The 27,248-nt window shown below is 36.8% G+C and overlaps 1 protein-coding gene across 3 annotated transcripts in view; it reads left to right on the forward strand.

Annotated features, from left to right (window-relative positions):
• Positions 1-9,974: 9,974 nt before the first annotated feature.
• The window catches only part of BCL9 (BCL9 transcription coactivator), a 111,183-nt gene continuing 93,909 nt past the window's right edge, over positions 9,975-27,248 (forward strand). For all 3 annotated transcript variants that reach the window (XM_031967406.1, XM_031967408.1, XM_031967407.1), the window contains exon 1: positions 9,975-10,302. The gene's annotated coding sequence lies outside the window, so the exon portion shown is untranslated. The remainder of the gene's footprint in view (positions 10,303-27,248) is intronic.

Below are 27,248 nucleotides of genomic sequence, written 5' to 3' on the forward strand. Positions count from 1 at the left end.
TTTAAAAGCTTTGAAAGTTAGGCTGAGGAGTTTGTTTTTTATTCTAGAAGCCACTGAAAGTTTTCAGGAATGGTCAAATTGTGTTTTACAAAAATTGTTTTGACTACTGTGTAGAGGATATATTGGGGAAAGAACAGATTGGGATCTGGAAGATCAATCTGAAGGGTATTAAAGTAGCCCAAGCAAGAAGTGATGGCTTGAAGTGGAGTAGTGGCTGTGGGAGTGGAAAGGGATGGATGTGACAGTTCACTGAGGTAGAATCAACAACTCGGTAACTGATTAACCATGGATTGTGAGGCAAGGAAGAGTCAAAAATGACTCCAAAATCACGAATCTGGGTTTGTTTGGGTTTTTTGAAGATTGTAGTACCTTCCATAGAAATAGGGAAATTTGAAGGAAGTGAAGAAAAGAGAGGATCAATTTTGTTTTTAGATATATTGAGTTTGAGATGCTGTTGGGATGTCCAGGAGATGTTCAGAAATCAGTTAATAATGTGGAACTGCAATTTAAAAGAACTTATCAGAGGTAGTACACAAGTCAGTGAGCTAGGCATAGAATGTTTAATGACTCAAAGGCCAGTATATTATAGCAACAAAATTCTGGGTATTGCTATTTAGAAGGAAAATGTGAAACTTAAATGGAGAAAAGGTTGCAGAAAAATAGTAGCAGAGGAGGGTTGAAGTGCTAGGTAAAGTTAGGAAGAGGAATGTCTTCCAATGGCCCAATATACTACTAGATATCAGACAAGGAACAACCTGCCCTGGAGATGGTGGAGTCTTTTGAGAAAATGTTTCTATGAGTGTCACAAGACAGAATATGAGCGGAAGAGATGGAAGATGAAGGACAGTTTGTTGACAATTGTCCTGTTGATTCTACCTGACTGTGAAGAGTCAAAAGATTTGTGAGCTGAGATGGATAGGGATGAGGGTACAGGGTCTAGATTAAAGGGAAAGTATTTTTTCACACCAGCAGATAGATAATTCTGACTCACAATGGCTAAGGAGATAGAAAATGTGAGTTTACCAGCTAAGGGAAGGGGGGGAAAGAGCCAGTAGACCAATGCCATTTATGTGCCTCTAAGCATTATGGTCTGGTGCTGATTGAACATGGTGCTAGTATGGGTTGGCATTCCAACCCTGGGAAGTCCTGAAGATTGGGAGTGTTGGTCAGTTATCTGGGTCAGTAAATACCCAACGACTAGGTCCACAGGATCATTCACATTTGAGACCAAACTCAAAATTGTGGGAATGACACCCTCACACAATAATCTGTAAATGATGCTGCAAATTTGTGATGGTTCTGAAAACCATTTGACATAGATTCTCTATTATTTATGATTCCCTGCAACTCCAGATTTCTGGTGGTTCCAAGCCTCTGGTGGCAGCAAACAATTTTTCAATCAATCAGTAAACATTTATTAAGTGCCTGCTATTTAGACACTGTGCTAAGCACTGGGGATACAAAGAGAGGAAAGGGACAGTCAATCCATACTCTCAAGGAGCTTACAATCTAGTGAGTGAGACATAATGCAAGCATATATAGGAAATATTTAACAGAGAAAAGACAACTCTAATAGCTTTTTTGATCTTTCTCTACTCTGAGCACCCTCCTTCTCTTCCAGGTAAAAAAACAAACAAACAAACACTTTACCCTCAATTTTTTCTCTAAGCTCCCAACTCAACTTTACATTAACCCTACAAAGTGTTCCAAATGTAATTATTTGCATGTTGCCTTGTCTGTTAAAATATGAGCTTCTTAAAGACAAAAACTATGTTTTTTCTTTCTCTTTGTATTAATAGGACTTAACAAAATGTCTGGCAGATAGTAAACATTTACTAAATACTTGTTAATTAACTAACTTTGCCTCCCACCAAATTAAAGCTCCCACAGTGGTGAAGTTCTCAACTAGATGGAAGGTGGAAGGCCAGATCACCAATGAAATTCACTCATATCTAACTTACTGGTCTAGAAGTTACAGAAAGCTTCTTAATCCTCTCTGAAGCTTTTTCATATTAAAAGAGAATGTTTAATAATCTGAAAGATGAATCCTCAGTTGAATTTCTATTAGTGTAACAAAGTGAAGGGAAAATAATTCAGGCAATATACTTAGGGGTATGTGTGGGAGAATGTAAGGTTATCTTAAAAACATACACCCTTAAGTGATACCACAGTTTATAGCTTCTCATCTCTTCTTCTGAACCAACTGATTAAAAATTCATGGTTATTTACAATGAGGTCCATTGGTATTAAAAGGAGCTACTAGAGTTGTCTTCTCTCTATTAATTATTTCTTGTATATATTTACATGTTTTTTTCCCCACTAGATTATAAACTCTTTAAGAACAGGAACTATCTTTTATTTCTATTTTTGTTTTTTAATAGTATTTTATTATTTTTGTTGTTATTATTTGCTTGAATTTTGTTTTCTTTCTCATTTTTTCTTTTTAATTTGATTTTCCTTGTGCAGCATGATAATTGCAGAAATATGTTTAGAAAAATTGCACATATTTAATATATATTATATTGAATTACTTGCCATCTAGAGGAGAGGGTGGGGGGAAGAGAGAGAAAAAAATTTTGGAACACAAAGGGTGTTGTTGAAAGGTTGAATGTTGAAAACTATATATCTATGTGTTTTGAAAATAAAAAGCTTAGAAAAAAAGAATGGACACTCCACCCTATACCATGATGCCTCCTGAGATCTGGTATGACCAATTGCGATGAGAGCAAGAGTCAGTTGACTTTGAGATCAGGGCTCCTACTGGATGTTATGTGGCTATGGGTATGGGGAAAGATTCCTGGGTTCAAGATGGTGGATATCAGTGCTACAGAGTCAAGTCAGTTTTAAGATCAGTGACAAGACCAGCATGAAAACTATTAAAAATCTCACTGACTTGTGTTCTGGAAATGAAGATAGTTTTCTATCATTGTCTCTCCTGCTTTCCCAGGTTAAAGTCCAAAACCTAGAGGTGGGATAGTAGACATACATCCCTCACTTTTTTTCCCTTTATCATGATCTTTGGATGTGCAGTTTTCAGGAACTTCCCTTGTCATCCTTTCCCTTCACCAAAGAATTGAGGGTAACTGAGAAGCAAACTACAGATTGTTTTGGAAGATGTTTGGAAGTGGATGGCTTGATAAAAGAGTATTTAGCCACTTTCTTTTATGTGAGGGATTGTTTACTGAAACAGAAAATTCCAGATTCAGAATAGGAATTCTGAATAGATTTTATAGATTTTAAGTTTTTTTATTTATAATTTGAGCAATACTCTTGATAAATACTAAACCCAGCTAGCATTGATTCCTCTGCACTGTCTCTAAAAACCTTGGGTTGTAGTGATAGGGAAGCAGATGAGTGTCCGTTGGTATTGAGAGGGGATAACACGGTAGCCTTTGGGGTAGTTATCCTATGTATATGTTATACTGTTTGAGTAGAACATCATCTCAGATATTATATTCTTTCTTTGGATAATTACCATGGAAGCACACTGCCTTTATATATGCTTAAAAAAGCAGCACACATTTGACTTGAACTACTAATACTACAATGCTACTACTGAAATAATCTAAGTGTTACATGATGGTCATAGAAAATGTCACCAAAATTAGAAACCACATATGTCAGCTTCATACAAAGAATCATAGTCCCTGATTTAGTAATTTATGTTTGGCTACTTGTTACAACATTTTTTCTGTCCTACTTTGTTCACCAAACTCTTAATTTCTAATCCATAAATGATAAAATTAGAATAGTATTAGAATCACAAGATGTTAAACATGAAAATGACCTTAAGGTAACTAGTTCAAACCTCTCATTTTATAGATGAGGAAACTAAGGCACGGAGAAAATGTACTGAGTTACCCAAAATTACAGTCTACAGTTAGAAAATTACAGGACTTCAGAGCTGAAAAGGCCTTAAACATCATGTAGTCTAATCCATTCTTGAAAATGGGCCATCCAATCTCTCTTTGAAAACATTCAGTGAAGGAAACTTACATCTCTGGAGGCAGCCAATTACATTTTGAGATAGAGAAAGAGTCTCCTTATAAGGCACAAAGAAAACAAAAATTTTCCACCACTCTGCAAGGTCTGCTCTCTGAGGGCAAGCATGACAGATTAAATTATTCTTCCATATAAAAGCTCTTCAAATACTTGAAGATAGGAAATACTTCCCCCCCTTAAATCTTTTCTTTTCATTGTGAACTTAATCACCAATAAACACAAACATTTCAAAACACACACACACAAAATGAACAAGAGGCTTATAGAAGAAACTGAAGTTTTGTTAGGTAGTTTGTTTTTTCCAGACATGTAATTGTATATATAATTTAACAAGGCAGTAGGTTGAGCCTGCAGCTATGCACATAAGACATTGAAGAACAAGAGATTTAACTTGGGGAAGAAGTAATCTAGGATATAGCTGATGTGGGGTTTTCAAAACTAGTGAAAAAAGAAAGACAAGGACAAGATGTCCATTCCCCAGTAGGGAATATGCTTCTAGCCCTGCAGCCACTTTCCCTTGTCATGATTTTAATAGTGAGGTTATTCCCCAAGGTTGGAGCAGGTTCATGAAGCCAGTGGTAAAAGAGTAAGATTAAAGATGAATAGAGGAGAGCAGAGCAATTGGAAGTCAGTGAAGATGGGACCACTTGGGGTCAATGAATCAGCCAATCCAAACAGGTGGAAGGATCTGAGCTGCTGCTGAAAACTTTTGAATCTAAGAACACCTAAAGTAGATTTCTTGGACTAGTGGGTCACTTGGAGGAATACAGACATGTATTTTTCATATTTGGTTAATTACTTTTGCTTCTATAGTTGTAAGTAAAGAACTGTAATATAGTGGAGCCAAGTTTGTAAGATGGATTCTATTATTCCTTATTTGTGAAATTGATTTTTGCTGAAATGTAGTAAGGAATACAGAGGGAAGAACTGGGTAGAAAATATATATATTATATATATATACATACATATATACACACACAATTATATATATTATGTATATGTATACATACATACATATATCTATATCGCAAAATACAAATGGGACAGTACTGCTAGTCATTGACCAATGTCTTGCCACTGGATACTGATAATTCTGAAGGACAGAATAAGGCTAATGATTTTACATAGCTTTGCCTTACTTAAATTCAATTCATTTTCAAGTCAAGCCATCACCTTCCTGATGTCATTGATCCTCTTTGAGAATGGAGAAAGAACAACAAAAAATGGAGCAGCAAGATGGCCTAGTAGTTAGAACACTGGGTCTAGAGTCAAGAAGTCTCATCTTCTTCAGCTCAAATCTGGCCTCAGATACTTACTAGCTGGGTGATTCTGAACTAGTCACTTAATCCTGTTTGCCTCTGTTTTCTCATCTGTAAAATGAGCTGGAGAAAGAAATAGCAAACTACTCCAATATCTTTGCCAAGAAAACCCCAAATCGGATCATGAAGAGTTGGCCATGAAAGTAATAAGTGAACAAAAAATATGTACAAAATAAGCAATTTGTATTTATATGTTTATGTATGTATATATATATATATATATATATATATATTTAAATACATAAGAAATACAAAACACAACCTTAGGCTAAAAGTGGTGCTACCAAAAGATTTGAGCTGGAAGATAGAGGCAGTCAGCTCTCTGAGAGCCACAGAGAGCTCAACATTTCTTCAGTGCTCCCTCTGCAATTGAGTGGAGCATATAAGTATTAGGGTCTAGGTAAGAGTGTTGGAGAATTGCCAACACCAGGTTCTCATCAATGAAAGATCGAGAACTTGACCAACAGAGTCAAATAGTGGCCAAACATGGGTCCTCTCAGAATTACAAGACTGACAAGTATACTTTTATATTGTCTAGTCATTCATCCACTGAGCTTCTTCCCCTGTGAACTTGGTAAGTGGAAAAATCATAGGCAAGTAAACAAATGTAGAGAAAAAACTATTTTTTTTCTGCAGATGATGGTTTGAAGCACAAAATTATGGCAGAGATGGAAGGTTGTTGCTGCCTAGCAACACTGGTCCTAAAATTTGTGTGTTTCCATTCTCCTCCATTAATAAGCATCTAGATATTTGCTTTTCAAAGAGACTCACAAAAATGTATGTGTCCCCTCAAGACTCTCTTCCTAACCATAATTTATCCTCCCAATTTCATGATTTCTGAAAATGTGATATTATGAAAGGTTAAGAGGAATCTCTTCCCAAATTCTTGCTTAGAGGTCTAGAATGTATATATAGAATGATATACATTCTAGACCTTTATATTCATCACTTTCCCTTGGTTTATGCACAAGTAAGTCAGATTATAGTTCCCTGTTATAAAATGAACAGCTTTAGGGGGAGAAGGAAATGCATTAATTTACTCTTGATGGAACTCTGAATTGATATAGAGCTATTTTGGAGAATGATTTGGAATTACACCCCCAAAGTTGCTAAACTATGTATACACCTTTTGATCTATTAATATAATCCCAAGGAAACAAAAAGAAGAAAAAATAACAGCTCCTTTTATGGTAGCAAAGAACGGGAAACTAAGAGAGTACCTATCAATTGCGGATTGTCTGGACAAATGATAGTATTTGAATGAATACTATTGTGCTATGAAAAATGAAAAGAAAAAAGATAGTTTCAAAAAAACCCGGGAAGAGTTGTATGGATTGATGCAGAATGAAGTGAGAAGAACCAGAATAATTCATACTAAAATTGCAGTGGTTGTAAAAAAAATAAATAGTTTTGAAAGATTTAAGTATTCTGATTAACATAGTGATCAAACATGATTCCAGAGAACTAATGATGAACAATGCTACCAATTTCTACGGAAAAGTGACAGATTAACATGTGGAATGAAACACATATTTTTGGATATGGCCAATATCCAATTTGTTTTACATGACTATTTATTACAAGAATTTTGTTTTGTCTTATCAGTATATGAGTGTTGGGGGAAAGTGGGATGGAGTAAAAATATAAATGCTTAAAAATTGAAAAACATCTTCTGATGAAGTTCACAGAAATTGTGTGACTTGCCCAAAGTTATGGTTAATATACTGTGACTGGAAAGGTGGCTTGGTATAATACAGTGTGAACAACAATATGTTCTTTTGCTGTTGATTTTTCTTCTTTAGTTCTTTTGAATAAAATACGTTTTACTTCTGGGTAGAGACCAGGCACTAACCCAAGCATTACTGATCCAAATTCAAAGCCTGATTTATAATACTAAGCTATTGTTGAGTCTCAAAGTTTTAGAATTTTAGAATTGGGGAAAGGATCTTAAAGATCATCTAATCTAATTCCTTTGCATTACAGATAAGGAAACTGAAGCCTAAAGTTAGTATTAAAATCAAATGATTAGTTGTGAGGCAGAATCAGTACTATTACTAACTAATATTTATAAAGCACTTTAAATTTTGCAAAGCAATTTTTACATATTATGTCATTCATCTCATTCTCTCAACAATACTGTGAGGTAGATGCTATTATTCTTTATTTTACAAATGAGAAAACTGAGGCTGAGGAACTTTAAGTGATTTGTCCACATACCTACTATCTTTAGATTTAGATCTAAATTTAGATCTTCCCAATCCCAAACATGTCCAACATTATCCATTGGACTATCAATCTTGACTAGAGTCCCTTCTTCTCAATAGGCCCCTTCTACTATGTTTTTTTAATGTCACCAGTATTGCCTCTGATGTGTATGCTTGTAGAGCAGTAATACATTAACAGCATTTTTTGTGTCCAGTGGCATACAAGGGAGCTAGGGGCAGCTAGATGGTCCAGTGGATAGACCCTGAGCCTGCAGTCAGGAAGACCAGAGTTTGAATTCATCCTCAGACACTGACTAGTAGTGTGATTCTGGCCAAGTTATTTTACCTCTTTGTCTCAGTTTCCTTATCTATAAAATAGGGAGCATAATAGCTTTTATCCCCAGAGTCATTGTGTGACTCAAATGAAACAATAAATATAAAACACTTTGCACAGTACCTAGCACATACTAGGTAGCATAGAAATGTTAGCTATTATTATAATTTATTTATAATTAATATAAAAAGTGCTTGTATTAGTATGAGGCTGCAATAGTAATTTTTACATGAAGATCATGAAGCTGATTTAGTTCAAGGGGATATTTTGAAGATTCACTAATGACTGGATCTAAAACACATTGGAAAATATAAATGCCATGGAATCTTTCCCTCTTCTTTTTAGTCCCAACTGATCCTCTGGCTTTACAATTTTCCTTATCCATTGTATTTCTTTTCCCCACATTTTTATCCTTCTTTGTGTTTCAACTTCTGGGTTTCCATTTTCCTTTCTTTTTTTTTTTTTTTTTTTTTTTGTCTTTTTTCCCTCCTCAACACTCCCTTCACCATCAGCCTCCCCTCCCCCTTGCCTTCTTATGTTACCGTTTCTCATTCTCTTTCTCAATCATTTTTGAAAATCAGCTATCACGGATCCAAATCATAATATTACACCATATATTCCTTGAATCTGGATATCAGTAACTTCAGAAGCATACTTTACAATTTTCATAGTTTACATTACTTGCTCCTAGGTTCCTTGTTAGGTACTACTAGAGTACCATTAGTATTCTCTAATGGTTTCTAAAGTTCTTCTTTTAAAATATCCTTGGAGTAAAAAGTCAAACCCATAAAGAAGCTTATTCCCACATTTACTTATTTCAGGATTGTATTTTAATCCCCATTGTTTCAATACTTTACACAACGTGCAATGGATAAGATTTAAGAGTGCAGATAAGACTTCCCTTTTCCTTTCTGTGGTCATTTCTTTCATTCTTCCCTAGTATTTAGATGGTAGGAGAGATAAAATTGGGCGTGTGTGTGTGTGTGTGTGTGTGTGTGAGAGAGAGAGAGAGAGAGAGAGAGAGAAGGAGGGTGAAAAAAGAAAGAAAACGTGAACTTGAAGATGGAGGGAGACAGGAAGAGAAAGGGAGTAGGAAGAGAGAGGGGGGAAAAGGGGAAAAGTGAGGGAAAAGAAAAGCTGGAGACACAGAGAGAGAAGGAGAAAGAAGGAGGGAGAGAGTAAACGTTAGGAAGAGGGAGAGAAAGACTGAGAAAGAGAAGGGGAGTGGGAAGATAGGGAGAAAAAGAGAGAGGAAAAGTGAGGGAGAAGAAAAGCTGGAGAGATAGAGAGAGGGAGAGAGAGTGAATGTTAGGAAGAGGGAGAGAAAGACTGAGGAAGAGAAGGGGAGTAGGAAGATAGGGAGAAAAAGAGAGAGGAAAAGTGAGGGAGAAGAAAAGCTGGAGAGATAGAGATAGAGTGAACGTTAGGAAGAGGGAGAGAGAGACTAAGGAAGAGAAGGGGAGTAGCAAGATAGGGAGAAAAAGAGAGAGGAAAAATGAGGGAGAAGAAAAGCTGGAGAGACAGAGGGGGGGAGGGAAGGCGAGGGGGAGGAGAGAGGAAGAGAGGGAAAGTGAGAGAGAAGGAAACTACGGGGAGGAGGGAGAGACCGAGACAGGGGAGTAGAGAAGGGGGGTGGGAGGAGAAAGAGGGAGAGGGAAAGTGAGGGAGAAGGAAAGCTAGGGAGAGAGGGGGAGAGAAGTGAAGCGGGAGGAGAGATAGAGTGAAAGAGGAAGAGAGAGAAAGGGAGAAAAGGAGGGAGAGAGGGAGGGAATGAAAAAGAAAGGGAAAGCGAGAATGGAGGAGAGAGAGTAAGGAGAAGGGAGAGCGAGAGCCGGTGAGGGCGCGTGTGGGACCGGGGCTCCTCTGGAGGACCTGCCCGGCCTCTGCCATTTTGCTAGGACCCAGCAGGCAGCTCCCCGGCGCGCTCCCTCCCTGCCCCCAGCCCAGGCCGGGCTCGCAGCCGCCCCAGCTCGGCCGGCGCCGCGGGAACTCGGAGCAGCCCGGCTGCGAGTGCGTGTGCGCGTGTGCCTGCGTGCGCAGCAGCGTAGGCCGAGCCCGCCCGCCCGCCTGTCACTGGAGAGTTTTAGTTTGCCTTCGGAAGAAAGGAGGGGGGGAGGGGGAGGAAGGAGGGAGGGAGAATGTCTTGTTTGTGGCTTGTCAGCAATTGCTTGAGACAAGCTTCCATGTGTGAAAGCTACTTGGCATGAATGCCTGGGCCGTACCAAGTGTCACAGCGGCGAGAGGGGGAGTCAGAAGAAAAACAGATCAGACCGGAGCAGACAATAGGCCCCTAAAGTGTTCCCCCTAAGTTGCTTTGATGTTGTCCTAGTGTCTTGATACCAGGAGGCCAGGGATTGCAGGAAAAGGGTCTTTTTTTGTCTCCCTTCACTTTCCCCCCTCAATTTCTGAAATGATTCTCCAGAATTTCTCCTCATAAAAAAAGGTAAGCGCCCTAACGATCCTCCCTCCCGCGGCAGGCTGCTTCGCCCGAGCCTCGGTGCTCCGTGCTTGGGAGTGGGGGGTCTCGTTCCGGAGCTCCGGTCCCGGGCTCCGGGCTTCTCCGCCTTGCCCCTGGAAGTCTGGCGGGGAGCGCGGGAGCCCCAGGAATCTGACCCGTGCCTCTGGGTCTGGGGGAGGAAGGGTGGGTGAGGGCGGTGGGAAAGGGTCGCGAGTGTGTGTGTAGGGGGTGGAGGAGGGGAGGGAAAAGGAGGAAAGGAGGGAGAGAAAGCGAGGGAGCCAGCAGCGAGCGAGCTCGGGAGGCCTTGCACGCTCCGGGCTGTTCGTTCTCAGGCTAAGTAAGGGCTGCTCGGGGCTCGGCTGGGAGCTGCAGTGATTGCATCGCGCGGCGGATGCGTGTGTGTGTGTGTGTGTGTGTGTGTGTGTGTGAGGGCTGTGCTCACACACAGCCCCGGCCTTGTTCGGTGCTGAGGGGAGGTGCTTTAGCCCTTATCGCCCAAACCTAGTCTCTCCCTGCAAGAGCGGCATGGCAGCAAAAAGGGCGAGAGAGAGAGAGAGAGAGAGAGAGAGAGAGAGAGAGAGAGAGAGAGAGAGAGAGAACTCTGCTGTGAAAGAATCCCCAAACTTTTCGCGTTCCAGAGCTGGAACCGAGGCCGTGAAAAGAGTTGTGGGGCTCTTCGTGCCTCGATTTCCCCGCCTGTTAGAAAAGGGGGGGGGGGGAGACGGGGAAGCTGATCCTACTGCGTGCTTCCCGGGGGTTTCAGCTGCATCCATCAGATTAATGTCTCTGAAAGGCTTGGAGCTCGGTGCAGCTGGGCTTGCTGGGGAATCGGCAAAAGTAGAATTATTATCATTATTCCTAATCATCATCATCATCGTCATCATAATAAAAACATCATCAAAGACTCCCTGAGACAAATAGACTGGAGAGCACAGATCAAGTATCTGTGTATTTCTAAGGGAAACAAAAAGCCTTTTTCCACCTGTTGGCTTCTGTCCTTTTCTCTTGTGTCTTTTGGTTAGATTTATTGGTCGATTTGTACGGAGAATGGGGTGGGAGGGGTTGGGTTTTCTCCTTTCCTCCTCCTCCCTTGTACATGATTTTTTTTTAAGGTCACTGTGAAATGGTAAAAAGAGAAAATGGGTCTCCTCTTGTGGTTTACTCTAGACCGTCTGTTTCTGGAGCTGGCGGTGGCTCCAGGCAGATCTACAAACTCCACCTTGGGGGTTAAAGATTTTTTTTTTTTTCATTGTGGCTTTTAAAAATTAAATGAGGTTTATTTACAATTGCTGTTTATCAGAGAGTAAACATCTTACTGTGTGGCCGGGTAACAATATGAAGGCTGTTTACTCACTGGTGGTTTTGTGGCTGAAAGCTATTACTGTTTTAAGTGACATGAAGGAGGTGGGAGTAGAGGGATAGAATCAGTTTCTTGACACGTCTTTTAATTTAAAATTGGTAGTGCTTTTTCATCATTAAAGAAAATAAATCTTTTAAATTGGATTAATTTGAGAATTTCTCATCTTCTGGCCTTAATGTGTGAATATTGTTTTAGTGGCTCTCCCTGAATTCTTCCTAGATATTAGCTTTTTCTGTGTAATATTAGATAGGGCTTTTTTTTTTTTTTTTTTTTTTTTTTAAATGACTATGTTGCTGGTATCCTTGCTTGCATTCTCTCCCATCCTTCCTTGAAAGATCTGAAAAAGTCTGGGAACTGTGACTCTATCTATCCTTACCACAAATCTTTTATCAGACTGACACCACTCTGATAGCTAGGGATTGAAACTGAGGATGGTAAGAGAGTCTATTTATGTTTTCCCAGGCTTGCTCTGGAGAACCTGACTTGTGGGTGTGGGGGAGGTCCAAAGAAGAAGGTTAAGTTGGCCTGAGTTTGACAAGACAAGGAGTCTTTCTCCTCCTCAGCTCTTTTTGGAAATGTGGAATACAGCTTTCTTCCTCTAGATTTTAAAGCCCTTTCATTTTATTTAGTTAGTTTTTAGAATATAAAACTAGCTGGTACCATTACTTTGTCTTCCTAAGCCTTAAACACAGTCCCCAGTGCTTCAGCCTATCTAGCAGTAGAAGGCATCTTTTGGAATTCCTGATATCTGCACTGAATCACATACTCTTCATCCTTGACATGCCACACATAATAAATAGTTAATATACATAATATCGATTAGCGTGTATTAAAATAGATGCTGATTCATATATAGTGTTTAACATGCATAAGCTATTATATTGTGGAAATAAGGTTTATTGACCTGTAACCTATAACTAAATATAATTATGTGAGCCCAAAAAGGTAGAATAGTATCTTGTAGAGGAGTATTGCACGTGTCATCAGAAGCCTTGGTTTCAAATCTTGTCCTGTGTGACATTGGGTACATCACTTAATGTCACTAAGTCTCATTTTTCTTATTTGTAAAATAAAGGGGTTGGGCTACTTCACTTCTAAGGTCCCTTCTTATTCATATTCATATCATCTTTTTAGGGTGCTAAATATGCACTATATATTAGTTTCTTTACATCAAGACTGTTCATACAATATATATAGTTAAACTTCTGTGTATTTATATACATACATACATATACATATATATATATATATATATATATATATTTGTCATCAGGTTAATAGACTTTAGACTTGGTCTGTGTACTGACCTGTTGCCTTGCCCCACTATCTCCTTCTTCACCCTTACCTCACATGAAAGGGTGGTTCTTCCCCATGCCAAGGCTAACTCCTCTCCATGTATAAGTGATTCCCTTACATGCCTTCTTCTTCAGCAAATCTCTCAGATATAGTTATCCCTTATACAACATGGGGGTAGAGGTGAGGTACCCCCAAGAATCTGGAAAATCTGTGTAACATTTTTTTGTTCCTTCCTTCAAACCATCTTTTTCTTTTATGGGGTGTTGCAGCAAAATTTGGGTTAAGTATTTGGTCATAGACTCTGTGGTATTTGCAGATTGTGTGTTATCTATGACTTCTGCGAAATTCCCCCCCCCCAAATTCTTTTGGTGACCCTCAGCATATCAAAACTGTCATGGGGAAAGTCTTCATGTGGAAGGGATAACTAACCTTAAATTTCTCCCTGTCACCTGACTGCTTCCTTATGATCTATATATACTCTTGTGTCTTTCCTATGATCAAAAACCATATTAATTCATCTTTTCTAAATTGCATCATATCACTGTCCTTCCTTTTGTGGCTAAACTCTTTGAGAAGATCATCTACAATTCTTTTCCTTTCACTCTCTTCTTAACTGCCATCTGGTTTCCAGCTTCTTTATTTAAATGGAATTGTTTTCTCCAAAGGTACAAATTATCTCTTAAATGCCAAGTCAAATGGTCTTTTTTAATCCTCATTCTTGTTGACCTTTATTCAACTTTTGACTCCACTGATCACCTTTTTTGTGATATTCTCTTCTTTCTAGGTTCCATTCTCTTGGTTCTCTTCCTATCTGTCTGTCATTCCTTAATCACCTTTGCTAATCTTTGTCTAGATCCAGCCTATTATTTGTGAGTCTCTCTCAACATTCTGTCCTGGATCTTCTTCTCTTTTGCTTCAATTCTTTTTAAGTTGGTGTTCTAGTCAGATTCCAGTTATTATTTATGTAGATTGATTTTCAAATCTGTTTATCCAGCCCTAACCTATCCCTTCATCTGCAATCTGGCATTTCCAACTTCCTAGTGAATATCTTTTTTTTTTTTTAATTTAATGTATATATTTTTAAATTTCATTAAATATTTTCTAGTTGCATGTAAAAAAATTGTAACATTCATTTTAAAAAATTGAGTTCCAAATTCTTTCCTTCCTTCCTGCCCCTCTCCCACCCCTTGAGAAGGTAAGCAATATGATATTGATTATACATGTGAAGTCATGCAAAACTTATTTCCATATTAGCTATGTTGAAAAGGAAAACATACACAATAAGGAAAGAAAAGAAAACTTAAAATTATTCTTCAGTCTGAATGCAAAGTTCATCACTTTTCCCTCTGGAGGTAGACAGCATTTATTATCATGGGTCCTTTGGAATTGTGTTGATCAGAGTAGCTAAGTCTTTCTAAGTTGATCATCCTTACTATACTCCTATTATTGTGTATAACAGTTCTCTTGGTTCTGCTCACTCAATTTTGTATTACTTCATGCAATTCTTCCCAGGTTTATTTTTCTCTCTTTTTTTTTTTTTTCCTGAGGCATTTGGGGTTAAGTGACTTGCTCAGGATCACACAGCTAAGAAGTAAGTGTTAAGTGTCTGAGGTCAAATTTGAACTCAGGTCCTCCTGACTTCAGGGCTGATGCTCTATCCACTGTGTCACCTAACTGCCCCTCTTTCCAGGTTTTTTTTTTGATACTATTCTATTTATCATTTCTTACAGAACAATTGTTTTTTATTAAAATTATCTACTTCAACTTGTTCAGCCAATCCCATCCTTATTGAACAATTTGAACCGGCTATTCTTTAGACTTCTGAAACTCAACATGTCCAAAACAGAACTCATCTTTTCCCAAAAATTCTCTTTTTCTTCCTAACTTTCCAATTACTGTTAATAGTATTATCACCCTCCTAGTCTCTCAGGTTTGCAACTTAGGTATCATCCATGATTCTTCATTCTTTCTTATTCTTCATATCCAAACTATTGCTAATTTCTGTCAGTTCTACTTTCCTAATATCTTCAGTTTATGGTATCTCTGATACTGCCACCACCTTGGTGTAGACCTTTATCACCTCACACCTGGATTATTGCAAGAGCTTTTTGCTTGGTCTCTCTACATCAAGAATCCCCATTCTCTAAATCATCCTCTCAGTTCTTAAAGGGGTTTTCTTCAAATTCAGATCTGACCATGTCACTATGTCTCTTTCCCCCATTCAGTAAATTCTGGTGGTTCCCCAATTTGGCATCCAACATCAAAGATAAAATTCCCTTTTTGGCTTTTAAAGCTCTTCATAATCTCTCCCCTTCCTGCCTTTCCAGTCTTTTTAGACTTTGTCCCTTCTGTTCACTGTGATCTAGTGAAATTGGCCTCTGTGTTGTTTCTGACAGAAGACATCTCCTGTTTTCAAGCATTTTTACTGGCTATCCATCATGACTGGAATACTCTCCTTTCCTATCCCCTACCTCCTGGCTTCCTATAAGTCTCATCTTAAAATTCCACTTTTTGCAAGAAGCCTTTCTCAATCCTCCTTAGTGCTAGTACTTTCTCTCTGAGATTATTTCCACTTTATCCTGTTTATACCTTGCTTGCACTTAGTTAACTGTTTGCCTTTTGTCTCCCCCTTTAGATGATACATTCCTTGAGGGAAAGAATTGTTTTTATCTTTCTTTGCATTCCCAACATTTAGCTAAGTGCCGGATACAAAGTAGTCACTCAGTAAATGATTGTTGTTGACTTTGGGGAAATAAATGTGAGTAGACTAGTTGCCACATATTTCCTTAATTCATCCTAAATCACCAATATACCTTGTTGGTAATCAAATGGAGTTCCTCCATATTTCCTTAATTTCATAATTAATCTATACCTTGTTGGTAATCAAATGGAGTTCCTCCATGGTGGCCATCATCTTCTTGGATTAATAAAGACAATGAATTTGGTGGATTAACTACATCTGAGTAGGAATTAGAAGACCTAGCATCTCTATTTTAACTCCATAGCTACTACATAAACTTGGGTAAATCAGTCAAGGTCTCTGAGCTTCAATTGCCTCATTTGTCAAATGAGGAAGCTAAATGAGGTGACTTAGGTCCCTTCCACTTTTGTAGAAATTATTCTACAAATAAGTTCATAAAGACATAGATTAACTGATCTCCAAGAGTTTACAAATTCCATTCTAAGACTAATTGGCCATGTTTTAACTGGATGGTTAATAATCTGAAAGTTCTTGTTCTCCGATGACTTCCTGAATTACCATCGCTACTGATTCCTTTTGTTCTGATTGGTGGTCTCCCTGAAGAAACCACCATGGTTGAAATGCCATTTCCATCAATAGTGGAAATTCATCAGGTGGGTGCTTGCTACATCAGTGTCTCTGTTGCGTTTCTGCTGTGGTAGACAGGATGATTTTTTTTTTTCTTTAGGATTGTCAATCCATCATCCTTCAGATTAATCAGTAGTTTAAAAAGAACACAGACACACCTGCCCACACATAAATCATAGGTTTGGTGCCTCTACTTTGAAAACCCACACACATTGTGTGGTTAAGGCACATGCTTGGTCCAACTCATGTAATTTCTGTGCGCAGGAGCTGCCTGTGCCCACTGCAGCACACTGCCTACAGATACACTTACCATTTTGACACACAGAAGGTACTAATATTTTTATATGTATCTCATTTTTATATATATTATATATTTCTATATTATATATATATCTCCATCACCATTGTTACTACTCATTATTACTACCATCAACACCTACCTTCCAAAAATAATGTATTTTGCGATATTTATTTAGCCCTTTACAATTGGCAAAATGCTTTCCAACAACTCTTCTGGGTAGTTAAGAGAAAGTTTTGAAGTTTGCCAAGCAAACATATATAATCATTGGATCTTCATAAAAATTCTGTGAGCTAAGTTATATTATTATTATTCCCATTTTACAGAAAAGAAACTGAATAAAAGAGATTGATTTCCCTAGTATCACATAGCTAGTGAGTGTCTAGGGCAGGATTCAAATCCAAATCTTATTTTTACAACGCTCTATCTAGTATATCATATAGTCAATACATAAATTCAATTTTTGATCCCATTAATTCAAATTGGCTATACTGAGGCACAGAATAATCTATTGATGACTGCCCGTTCTGAGAAACTGTTGGCCATGTCCTTTTTAAAATTTTGCCCAGGAGGTCCATCTAAACCTTCCTTAATTTCTCTTGACATTGCAAAGGTATGTGGAGCACTCTGTCCACTTGGCCATCCCTCATCCATTTCATCTTCTCTTCTTGTGTAATTCATTAATGATGTCATTTATTTCTGTTCTTTGGAGTTCCTCATTAGTTATATGTTGTAGTCTACTCAAAATCACTATGTATCTCTCCATCATCCTCAATATGACATTCATTTTTCATTCTTCAGAAACTTATATTCCATATTTCACTCCCATATATCAATCCCACTAGAAGATTGGTATTAAAAAAATACAAGGATCTTTTCTTTATTCTCATTTTACCAGATGAGGAGTCTCAAGCTCTAAGAGTTTAAGTGACTTTCCTAAACTCACATAGCTAGCAACTGGGGCTGACAGAGCCTTTTGACTCCAAGTATATATGTTGTTCCTCCAGAGGTTGGCAAACTATGGCCCTTGGGTCATAATTCATTAATGATGTCATTTATTTCTGTTCTTTGGAGTTCCTCATTAGTTATATGTTGTAGTCTACTCAAAATCACTATGTATCTCTCCATCATCCTCAATATGACATTCATTTTTCATTCTTCAGAAACTTATATTCCATATTTCACTCCCATATATCAATCCCACTAGAAGATTGGTATTAAAAAAATACAAGGATCTTTTCTTTATTCTCATTTTACCAGATGAGGAGTCTCAAGCTCTAAGAGTTTAAGTGACTTTCCTAAACTCACATAGCTAGCAACTGGGGCTGACAGAGCCTTTTGACTCCAAGTATATATGTTGTTCCTCCAGAGGTTGGCAAACTATGGCCCTTGGGTCATAGTTTGCTGACTTCAGCTCTAAACAATGCTAGGAAACTGACTTTGGAAGTTATTAAAGAAGAAAAGTAATATGAATTGGAAGTGGAAGAGTATTCCACAAGAGGACACTTGGAGTCTAAAGTCAAGGGAGTGATTAGGGAAAGGAGCCAGTGGGGGAAAATATAAAAACTAATGATTTGATCAGAGCAGAACTGGAGAATCTGAAATAGCATAGCTCCAGGATCTGGGGAGATGAATAAATGGAAATGAACAAATGAAAATGTATTGGTATATTAAGTGCTTCCTGTCTACCAAACACTGGGGATAAAAATACAAAAATCAAAGTCAGCTCCTGCCCTCTTGGAGCTTACATTCTTATGGGGGAGATTATGAACAAAGGGGAAAGGGAGGGAATAAGCAATTATTTAAAACTTAACTCATCCTTGACTTAAATTGAATAGGAAAAGTGACGATCTGGATTGGGAGCAACTTTGCCATATTAAAAAAGTATGTAAAATATGTAGTGTGTGGAGAAGTACAGTGTGGTGAAATGAAGAGAACAGTGGAAGTAGAAATGGGAGAATTTCAGTAGTTTACTTAGCAGTCACATGACCATGGACAACTCATTATCTCTCTGATTTACATTTTCCTCCCATTATTTGAGTAGTATTTTCCCTTCTATCTCCTAGATTGCTGTGAAGATAAAATGAGATATTATATGTGAGATATTGTATGCTTCTTTGTAATTTGTAAGGCACACAAACATAAGACTTTGAAAATAAAAATATCAGCATCTCTGGTCTCATATTTAAGATATTTTTATTCTTTTGACAAATACACTGTATACTCAAGTGTTGATTGCTTTATATAGTTTAACAAAGAGGATACTGTAAGATAGAAACTGGAAATTATACACATATTGTAGTCATTTGTATATTTAATATCTTATTACATCCTCTTGAATTAAGAGGATGTTATTATCCCTCTTATATTTGAGGAAACTGAGACATGGGAAATAAGTACTTAATAGGCAGCTAAGGGTTAACTTGCTGAATTTCCATCTTGGTTAAGTATCTGCAGGAGAAACCAAGCAGATAGTTGGCCCAGTAGGATAGTAGAAACTTAGATTTAGAGCTGGGGAAGATTGTGGAACTCTCTCATTTTACAGATGAGGAAATTGAGAAGGATTGAAAGATGAAGTTACTTTCTTAGGGTCTGGGGTAGAATTTGTCAAGATCAGTGCCCTATTCACTCTGCCATGCTATTGCCCATGCAGTGTTTTATTTTAACCTGACTCATAATAATAATAGTTCTGATTAATAAAAAAAATGATAATAATACATCAATACTTGGAGGCTCTGCAAAATTCACTCTCACTTAAATCCAACTCACTTGCATGTTGTATTATCACCTCCCTAATATTTGTTTTCTTCAAAAACAAAGGAAAAACAACAAATTTTGCCATCAATGCAGTAGTGATCGAGTTGGTAGAAATTGTTAAGAGAATTATCTAAGCATAAAATAGTTAAGTGACTTGCACAAATGCACATAAACACTAAGTATCAGTAGTAAGATGTGAATTCTTGTTAAACGTTTAGCTATTTCTCCATTTTGACATTTTGGGAATTCACATTTATATAGCATGTAAAGGTTTGCAGAGTGCTTTATTCACATTATAGATATTTTTATCTCCATTTTATAGATGAGAAAACTGAGAATCTGAGGGTTTAAATGACTTGCCTCTAAACACAAAGATAGTAACTGTCTGAGTCTGCTGAGAGATTTGAACTTTGGTTTCCTCATTTTAAGTCCAATGTTTTATCCATAATGCCATTGCCAATAATTATTCTTTCCCCCTTTTATTAGGAGAAGAGACTAACCTTTCAAAGAAAAAGGTCAATTTATCCCTCAATAGTTTCATTAATTGCTCAGATTGCCTCAGTTCCGAGGACATTATTAAATTGCGCATTATTAAATGCGCACATTTAATAAATTTTTATTCATTGTTGTTTAGTCTTAAAATGAGTCACAAAAGACAACAGAAGAGAATATCTTGTTAGTTAGTTGCTGGAGGTAATAAGAAGGGAATGGGTTTTGTATTTTGCTTTTGGGGATATGGATTGGTGGAATATAGTGGATGTAAAGGGTGTGAGAATGGATTCCTGTACGTATGCATATACTGTATAAAGTTTGTCAAATTTTTTGAAGTGAAAGGCGCTGCAGTATGAATAAGTGAGATTTTAATTTATGGGTTTTAAATGAATATGCCAGTCAGCATGCAGGGCACACGTGCAAGAAGCCAAAACTGAAGTGCCATTTTCAAAAGAAAAAGCTCTTTTGAATTCATATGTTTCTGTATAATAAGTATGAATCAAAAATGGGCTGACATTGGATGCCTCTCTTGGTTTATCTATTCTTGCTTGCTTTGCAGTGGAAATCTTGCTAAGATGTATACCTTGCATTGTGTTTACTCAGATGTTTTTGGAGAAACTTTGGGATCAGCTTAAGTACCAATAACTCAAGCTTTACATTTGTCATGATACCTTTTGTGAAACCATTAATGAGCCTAAGAACAAGTAGATTGGCTATGGAGATCTTGGGGAAAATTGAGGGAAATACCAATTATGATTTGTTATTGGATGATGGAATCAAGATTCAAAAGACCTTGACAGGAAGGGAAGAGCCTATAAAAAGAATGTGACATTTAATGTAAAGTCCTCTCCTTAGTATAAAAAAAAAACAACTACATAAATATGGGAGCAGGAGACATGACTCTCACCTTCCTCATATATAAAATAAACTACTTGCTCTGTGTGGTCCCTGAATCCTCTTCCAATTCTGAATTCAGTGATTTTGTGATCATCGGTTATGTGGAAAAAAATCTTGGGGTTTTAGTGGACTTCAGGCTCAATATGAGATCAAAGGGAAATTTGACTGCCAAAAAAATGCTAATGGAAACTTAAAGCTACATTATTAGAAGTGTGTGGAACCAAACAAAAAAAGTAACAGTACCAACCCAATCTTCAGTAATCATATCACATATTTGGAATATTTGGATTGAGTTTAGGTTCTCATATCTTAAGAGGAACATTAGTGAACCAGAGTACACCCACAGGAGAGCAAATAGAATGTTGAGTGGCTCTGGAAAACAGGTTATAAGAGAAAAAGCTGAAGAAAATGGTAATATTTCAAAGCCAAAAGAAGAGAAGACTTAGGAAACACAAATTAGCTGTCTTCAAAATTTTTAAAGAATTGTCAAGTGAAAGAAAAAAGATTTTCTCTAACTTCAGGGCAAAAGAAAAAACTAATGGATAGATATTAAAGGGAGACAGAAGTTAGTTCATTAAAAGGAAAACTTTTCTAATAAGAGTTATCTGAAAATGGAATAAGTTACCTTATGAGACAGTGAGTTTCTTGTTACTGAAAGTGTTACAGCAGAATCTAAATGGCCACCTGGTGAAAATTCTGTAGAGTATATATTCTCATGGCAGACAGGGCTAGGTGACCTCCATGGTCCCTTTTATGGCCAAGACTTTATGATTATAGTACCTGACCTACTTTTGTAAGTTGCTGCTTTTGAAAGTTGAATGAAAATGGGGAAAGGAGGGTAGAGAAAACCATTTGATGATGAGTTCACTGCTCATGCTTTCTTTCTCTATAACACTCTTAATTTCAAATGTAATTACTTTTTGAAATGGTGTAGGAACTTATCAAGTACTTTTCTCCTTTACTACCCTTAGTATTAGATTTGGGTATCTAAGGATAAATCTTAACCAAATTCTGTTAACATATCCATAGTTATAGCAAGAATAGCATTCAGAGTTTTCTAGCTTGCTTTCTTGTTCCTAACATAGCAAATCACTGTCTGTCCTGTACTTAAGTTGATAAAGCCCAAAAGAGTAAGACTGGAGAGTGTAGAAACTCTCTTTAATTTCTGCCTATAGGTTTTGGGTGCTATCTTTGGGTTAACTACACAGAGAAAATCTAATTTTTCTTCTATTTGGCAACCCTTCAAGAAAGTATCATTGTTAGATATTTGGCCATCAGGTGATGAATATTATCCACTATATACTTGGGGTTGAAGTCTCTACTGATGGAAGGAGGAGTTCACCAATAAAACTAGAGATCCTAGAAGTATTGAACTCTAATTGAATGACATTTTTTTTCACTTACTAGTATCTTATTTTTACCAATTACATGTAAAGAAAGTTTTCAACATTAATTTTTGTAAGATTTTGAGTTCCATTTTTTTTCTCTCCTTCATTATCTTTCCCTTCCCCAAAACAGCAAACTGTCTAATAGACTTTACACATATACAAATAATTTTAAATATATTTCCATATTAGTTATGTTGTGAAATTGAAAAATCAGAAAAAAGAGAAAAGCCATAAAAAAGGAAAAACAAACAAACAAACAAACAAAAAAGGTGAAAATAGTATGCTTCATGCGGCATTCAGTCTCCATAGTTTTCTCGCTGGATGTGGATCCCAAGTCTGTTGGAATTGTCTTGTATCATTGTATTGTTGAGAAGAACTAAGTCTTTCATAGTTGATCATCACACAATCTTGCTAGTGTTCTGGTTCTGCTTACTTCACTCAGCATCAATTCATGAAATGACCAATGTTTTGAAGTTGTCATAAATATGTTTTTACCCTCTAAAATATTTAGAAGTAGTATTGATCACAAAATAGATAATAAAATATTTTGAAGTACCTTATATAACAAAACTGTGACTTCATATTTTTCCTTTCCTCACGTGACTTAAAATTTCACATATTACTTTGATTAGCTTCACACAGTCACCTCAAGGAAGGTACAGTCCCATTGTCCATAAATGGACACACCTGCACATTAGGATTACGATTCTATTTCTAGAAGACAGTTTAAGAAGTATTTACTTATAGTTCATAAGACATTGTATAGGCAAAGAAATGTATTATGGTATTTGCTGTTTTGCCCATTTCCTTGTCTTTCCTTGATGTTTTAAAGAATTATGAAGTTTGTTCAGTTTTTAATTGAAAATTCAAAATGTTACCCAGACAGAAAGTCAAGGAAATGGGGATTCTTCATGTTTCCCGTGAAAATTCAACTACCTTTCCTCTGGAACAATAAATAAACAAGGTGAAATCTACCACTGACATCAGTTGAAAGGGGCTAAGCCATCATTTGTCTGGGAAGGGACTTGCAGGGATTTCCTTTGTTGTAAAACTTGCAGTAGTTTTGTTTTGGCTAATATGGATACATAGGATTGTGTGTCATCCCTAGGGGATTGTACAGTTAATGTTTGGGGAAGGAAGCTTTGTTTGTTTAGTGTCTGTAGGCCTCAGGTATTTGGTAGTGTGGTGGAAAAGGATTGTATGATGGATACTTGTTACAAGGATGCCTAAATTAAGAGTTTATTGAATCCAAATAAGCAACGTATGAAGGAAAACTGAAAGGAATATTGTTCTTAAAGTGATGTATTTTAACAGTGCACATTGAAAATACAGGCTATAAATAAATCTCTTTAATATAAGAAGAGTTATGGTCTACATTCTTATTCTATGTAACCTCTTAGGAAATCTACCCCCTCTCCCCCCTTTTTTTTTAAAAAGGATATTTGATTGCAAATTTCTCTATGAGGATATCTCATCTTCCCATTCTATTTTTCCTTTCCATTCATTACTGAGATTTGTAGATGAATGAACATTCCACTTTTTCTTCACACTCTTAAGCCTCTTGTTTTATCTTATTTCTCATTTTGGGGTCTTATGATTTCTTTGGTGAAAGGCTAATTTTTATATACAAGAGGCACAGATTATAAACCAGCTGGTGAAGTCTATCTGCTTCATTTGCCAAGTATGCCTGCAGCTTGTGTATGAGGCCAGTAGGGAAGGAGAGCTCTGTGCCACCTCAGAAATACAGACATAAGATTTAAAAAAATGTCTTCAAGGAAAATCACTGTTTTTTCACAAAGGTAAGTATGGCTACATTACGAATATGGCTTTGAGAACTAGGAGAATCAGACACAAAGAAAGCCTATAAAAATGATTTAATTTTCATATTTAAAGATTTTATATATAGTCTTCCCCAAAAGCTCAAGAAATCAGGTGATGAAAAATGACAATTGTTTATGGATACAGATTCTCATAGTTGATGGAAAGAAGTGCTTAGGAATAAATGGCCAATTCCCAACCAGAGGAGGGGAAAAAAGTTGATGGAGGGGTGCTTAAGGGCTAGTCCATTGAGAGTGATGTTACTTAATATATTTATTAACAAGCAGGAGTGGGTGGATGGTAAGGTGCCAGCATGAATCGAGATACTTGCCAAGTCAAAATTTAAAAATCAAGTGTGATGCTAGGATAAATAAATAGTTGTATTAAGCCACTTACGGGTAGGAACTGAATTTTATTTTATTTCTTTTGTACCTCTCTCTCTCCTCTGAAAGAGTGCCTGGGATAATGCTGGACTTATAGGAGACTATCAAGAAATGCTAGTTGTTTCAAGGAAGACGTGTTTTCATTATGCTCAGCAATGGTCAGACTCTTTTTTAATGTGAATACTCTATTCTGTTCTGGGCTCCATGACTGAACAGAAAATAATGAGGAATATTATCTAAGAATTAGAAAATAAGATTTCTGGGGATAGATTAGAACTGGAGTTGTCCGGCTTTACATATATTTATGTATAAAGGATACTTGCATATTTTCTGATGAATTTTTGATCTTTCTTTATTGAGAGAAAGCTTGGTTACAGTACAAAAATTAGAGCTTAGATAAAGAATTTAATTAATTGTAAGAAGTATTAAACATGACTAGAGTTTACTTTTTTAAAAAATCTTTTTTTTTTTTTTTTTTTTTTTTTTTTATATAGAGGCAGATTGATAGAGTAAGAAAAGGGTGGGGGAAAGAATACCTGATTTGAATTCTGTAAGACTTAAATTTGAAGCCTGCCTCAGACATTTAGCAGCTGGATGATCTTGGACTTAAACTCACTTAAACTCCCTCAGCCTCAGTTTTCTCATCTGGAAAACAGGAATAATAATAGCATTTCTATCACACAGTTGTTGTGAAGTTCAGATGAGATGTTAGTTATTATTACTGATATCACAGTACATCTCCATCTTCCCTTCCCAATGAGCCATTCCCTATTTTTAAAAATGTTTTTAAAGAATGGAAGAAAAAAGCAGTTCAGCAAGAAGAAACCAATGCATTATTTACCTGATAGTATATGCAGTATATTATCCATAGTTCCCTGTTTCTGGCAAGGGGAGTGAGGTTTATTTTCTCACTTTTTCCTCTGAGTCAAGCTTGGTCTTTACCACTATTTAGAATTCCATTTAAATTGTTGACTTGCCTTTTTTTTTTTTTTTTTTTTTTTTAACATTTCCATCATTAAAGTCAGTGTGTCTTATTGTTCTACTTTTTTCCACTCAAGATCAATTCATATGATTTACCATACTCCTTTGAATTTTTCATTTCTTAAAATGCAGTGATAATTCATTACATATTAGAGCATCATTACTGTAGTGTGAACATCCATCCATGTAATTATTCTGCTGTATTGAGCCAGTTCATTTGATGGGCATGTACTTTGCTGGCTGTGTTTTGCTGTGAATATCCAGGTATGTTGTGGCCTTTTTGTCTGTGATCTCCTTTAGATATGTGCCTCGTAATAGGATCTCTTGGTCAAAAGGTATGGACATTTTAGTCACTTTTTTTAATAGCATAATTCTTTAAATTGCTTTCCAAAATGGCTGGGTCAGTTCAGCTATACCAACTATCTATTGGTGTGCCTTCCTTTTTGCAGCCCCTCCAACATTTATTATTTCCATTTTTTGTCATTTTTGCACTTGCCTGGGTATGAGGTAAAACTTTAGATTTTTAAAAAAATATGCCTTTCTTTATTATCCGTGAGTTGGAACAATTTTTATATACTTATTTCTAATTTGAATTTTTTTTTCCAGAACTGTTTGTTCAAATCCTTTTAACTACTTACTCACTGAAGAATGGCCCTTGTTAATTTTTTGGCTCTCAGACTCTTTTTAAAAAAAATTATTAAAGCTTTTTATTTACAAAACATATGCATGAGTAATTTTTCAACTTTCTGCAAAACTTTCTATTCCAAATTTTTCCCTCCTTCCCCCACTTCTCCCCTAGATAGTAGGTAGTCCAATACATGTTAAATATGTTAAAATATATGTTAAATCCAATATATATATATATATATGTACATATTTATACAGTTATCTTGCTGTACAAGAAAAATTGGATCAAGAAGGAGAAAAAAAAACTAGAAAATGCAAAATGCAAGCAAACATCAACAGAAAGACTGAGAATGCTATGTTGTGGTCCACACTCAGTTCCCATAGTCCTCTCTCTGGGTGTATATGGTCTCTTCATCACTGAACAACTGAAACTGATTTGAATTATATCTCCTAGACTCTTATCAGAAATATTAGATAAAAAAAATTTCCCCCATTCTTGATAAGTGTTTGCTTTGAAGGCTAAATTAATCCCCTTCTCTGTAAACAGAGTTAGACTCAGAAACTTGTTGGACATCTGCCTCACAATTTAAAGGCTAACCCTACAATTTTTTGGTAAGGGAACAGACTCCTGTACATCCTTACTGTGTCACAGGGGCTCTTGCTGAACTCTCTGAAACTTTGTCTGTTTTTCTGGCATTACAAAAGTTTGTTCATTTTGCTCAGAAGAAGTTGTTGGGCTATATAAAGATAGTAAGTATGTCCCTGAATTGTAGGATGAACTTTGAAGATATTTTCAAGTCTTTTCCACTGGTGATTCTTTCTCTGAAGGCTGTTTGAGGTAAAACTGTTGAATCCTCTAAGATAGGCTTATAAGGAACATAATAGTAGATAAATATCTCTCTCAAAGGTCATTTTCATAGGGAAGAAATAAAATATGTCTGAAAGTGTGTATATTACTTTGATTAATAAGTTTAGGTGGCTCAGTGTTGTCTTGGGAGTCACAAAGACTAATCCTTCTGAGTTCAGATCTGGCCTCAGATACCTACAAACTATGATCCTGGCTAATGATCCATTAACCCTATTTGTCTCAGTTTCTCATCGATAAAATGAACTGAAGAATCCTTCATCTAACAAACAATACGATTCCATGAGTCAAAGTGGGGAGGCTTATTCTTGGCTTTGTTGGATTCAGGAAAAGGGACAGAGACAGAGAGAGAGAAGGCAAAGAAGAGAGAGAGACAGAGACAGAGATACAGACAGAAACAGAGTCAGAGAGAATTCCTGGCAAAGAGAGAGAGCCAGTGAA

Source organism: Sarcophilus harrisii, chromosome 4 (assembly GCF_902635505.1).
Source record: "Sarcophilus harrisii chromosome 4, mSarHar1.11, whole genome shotgun sequence".
NCBI lineage: Eukaryota > Metazoa > Chordata > Mammalia > Dasyuromorphia > Dasyuridae > Sarcophilus > Sarcophilus harrisii.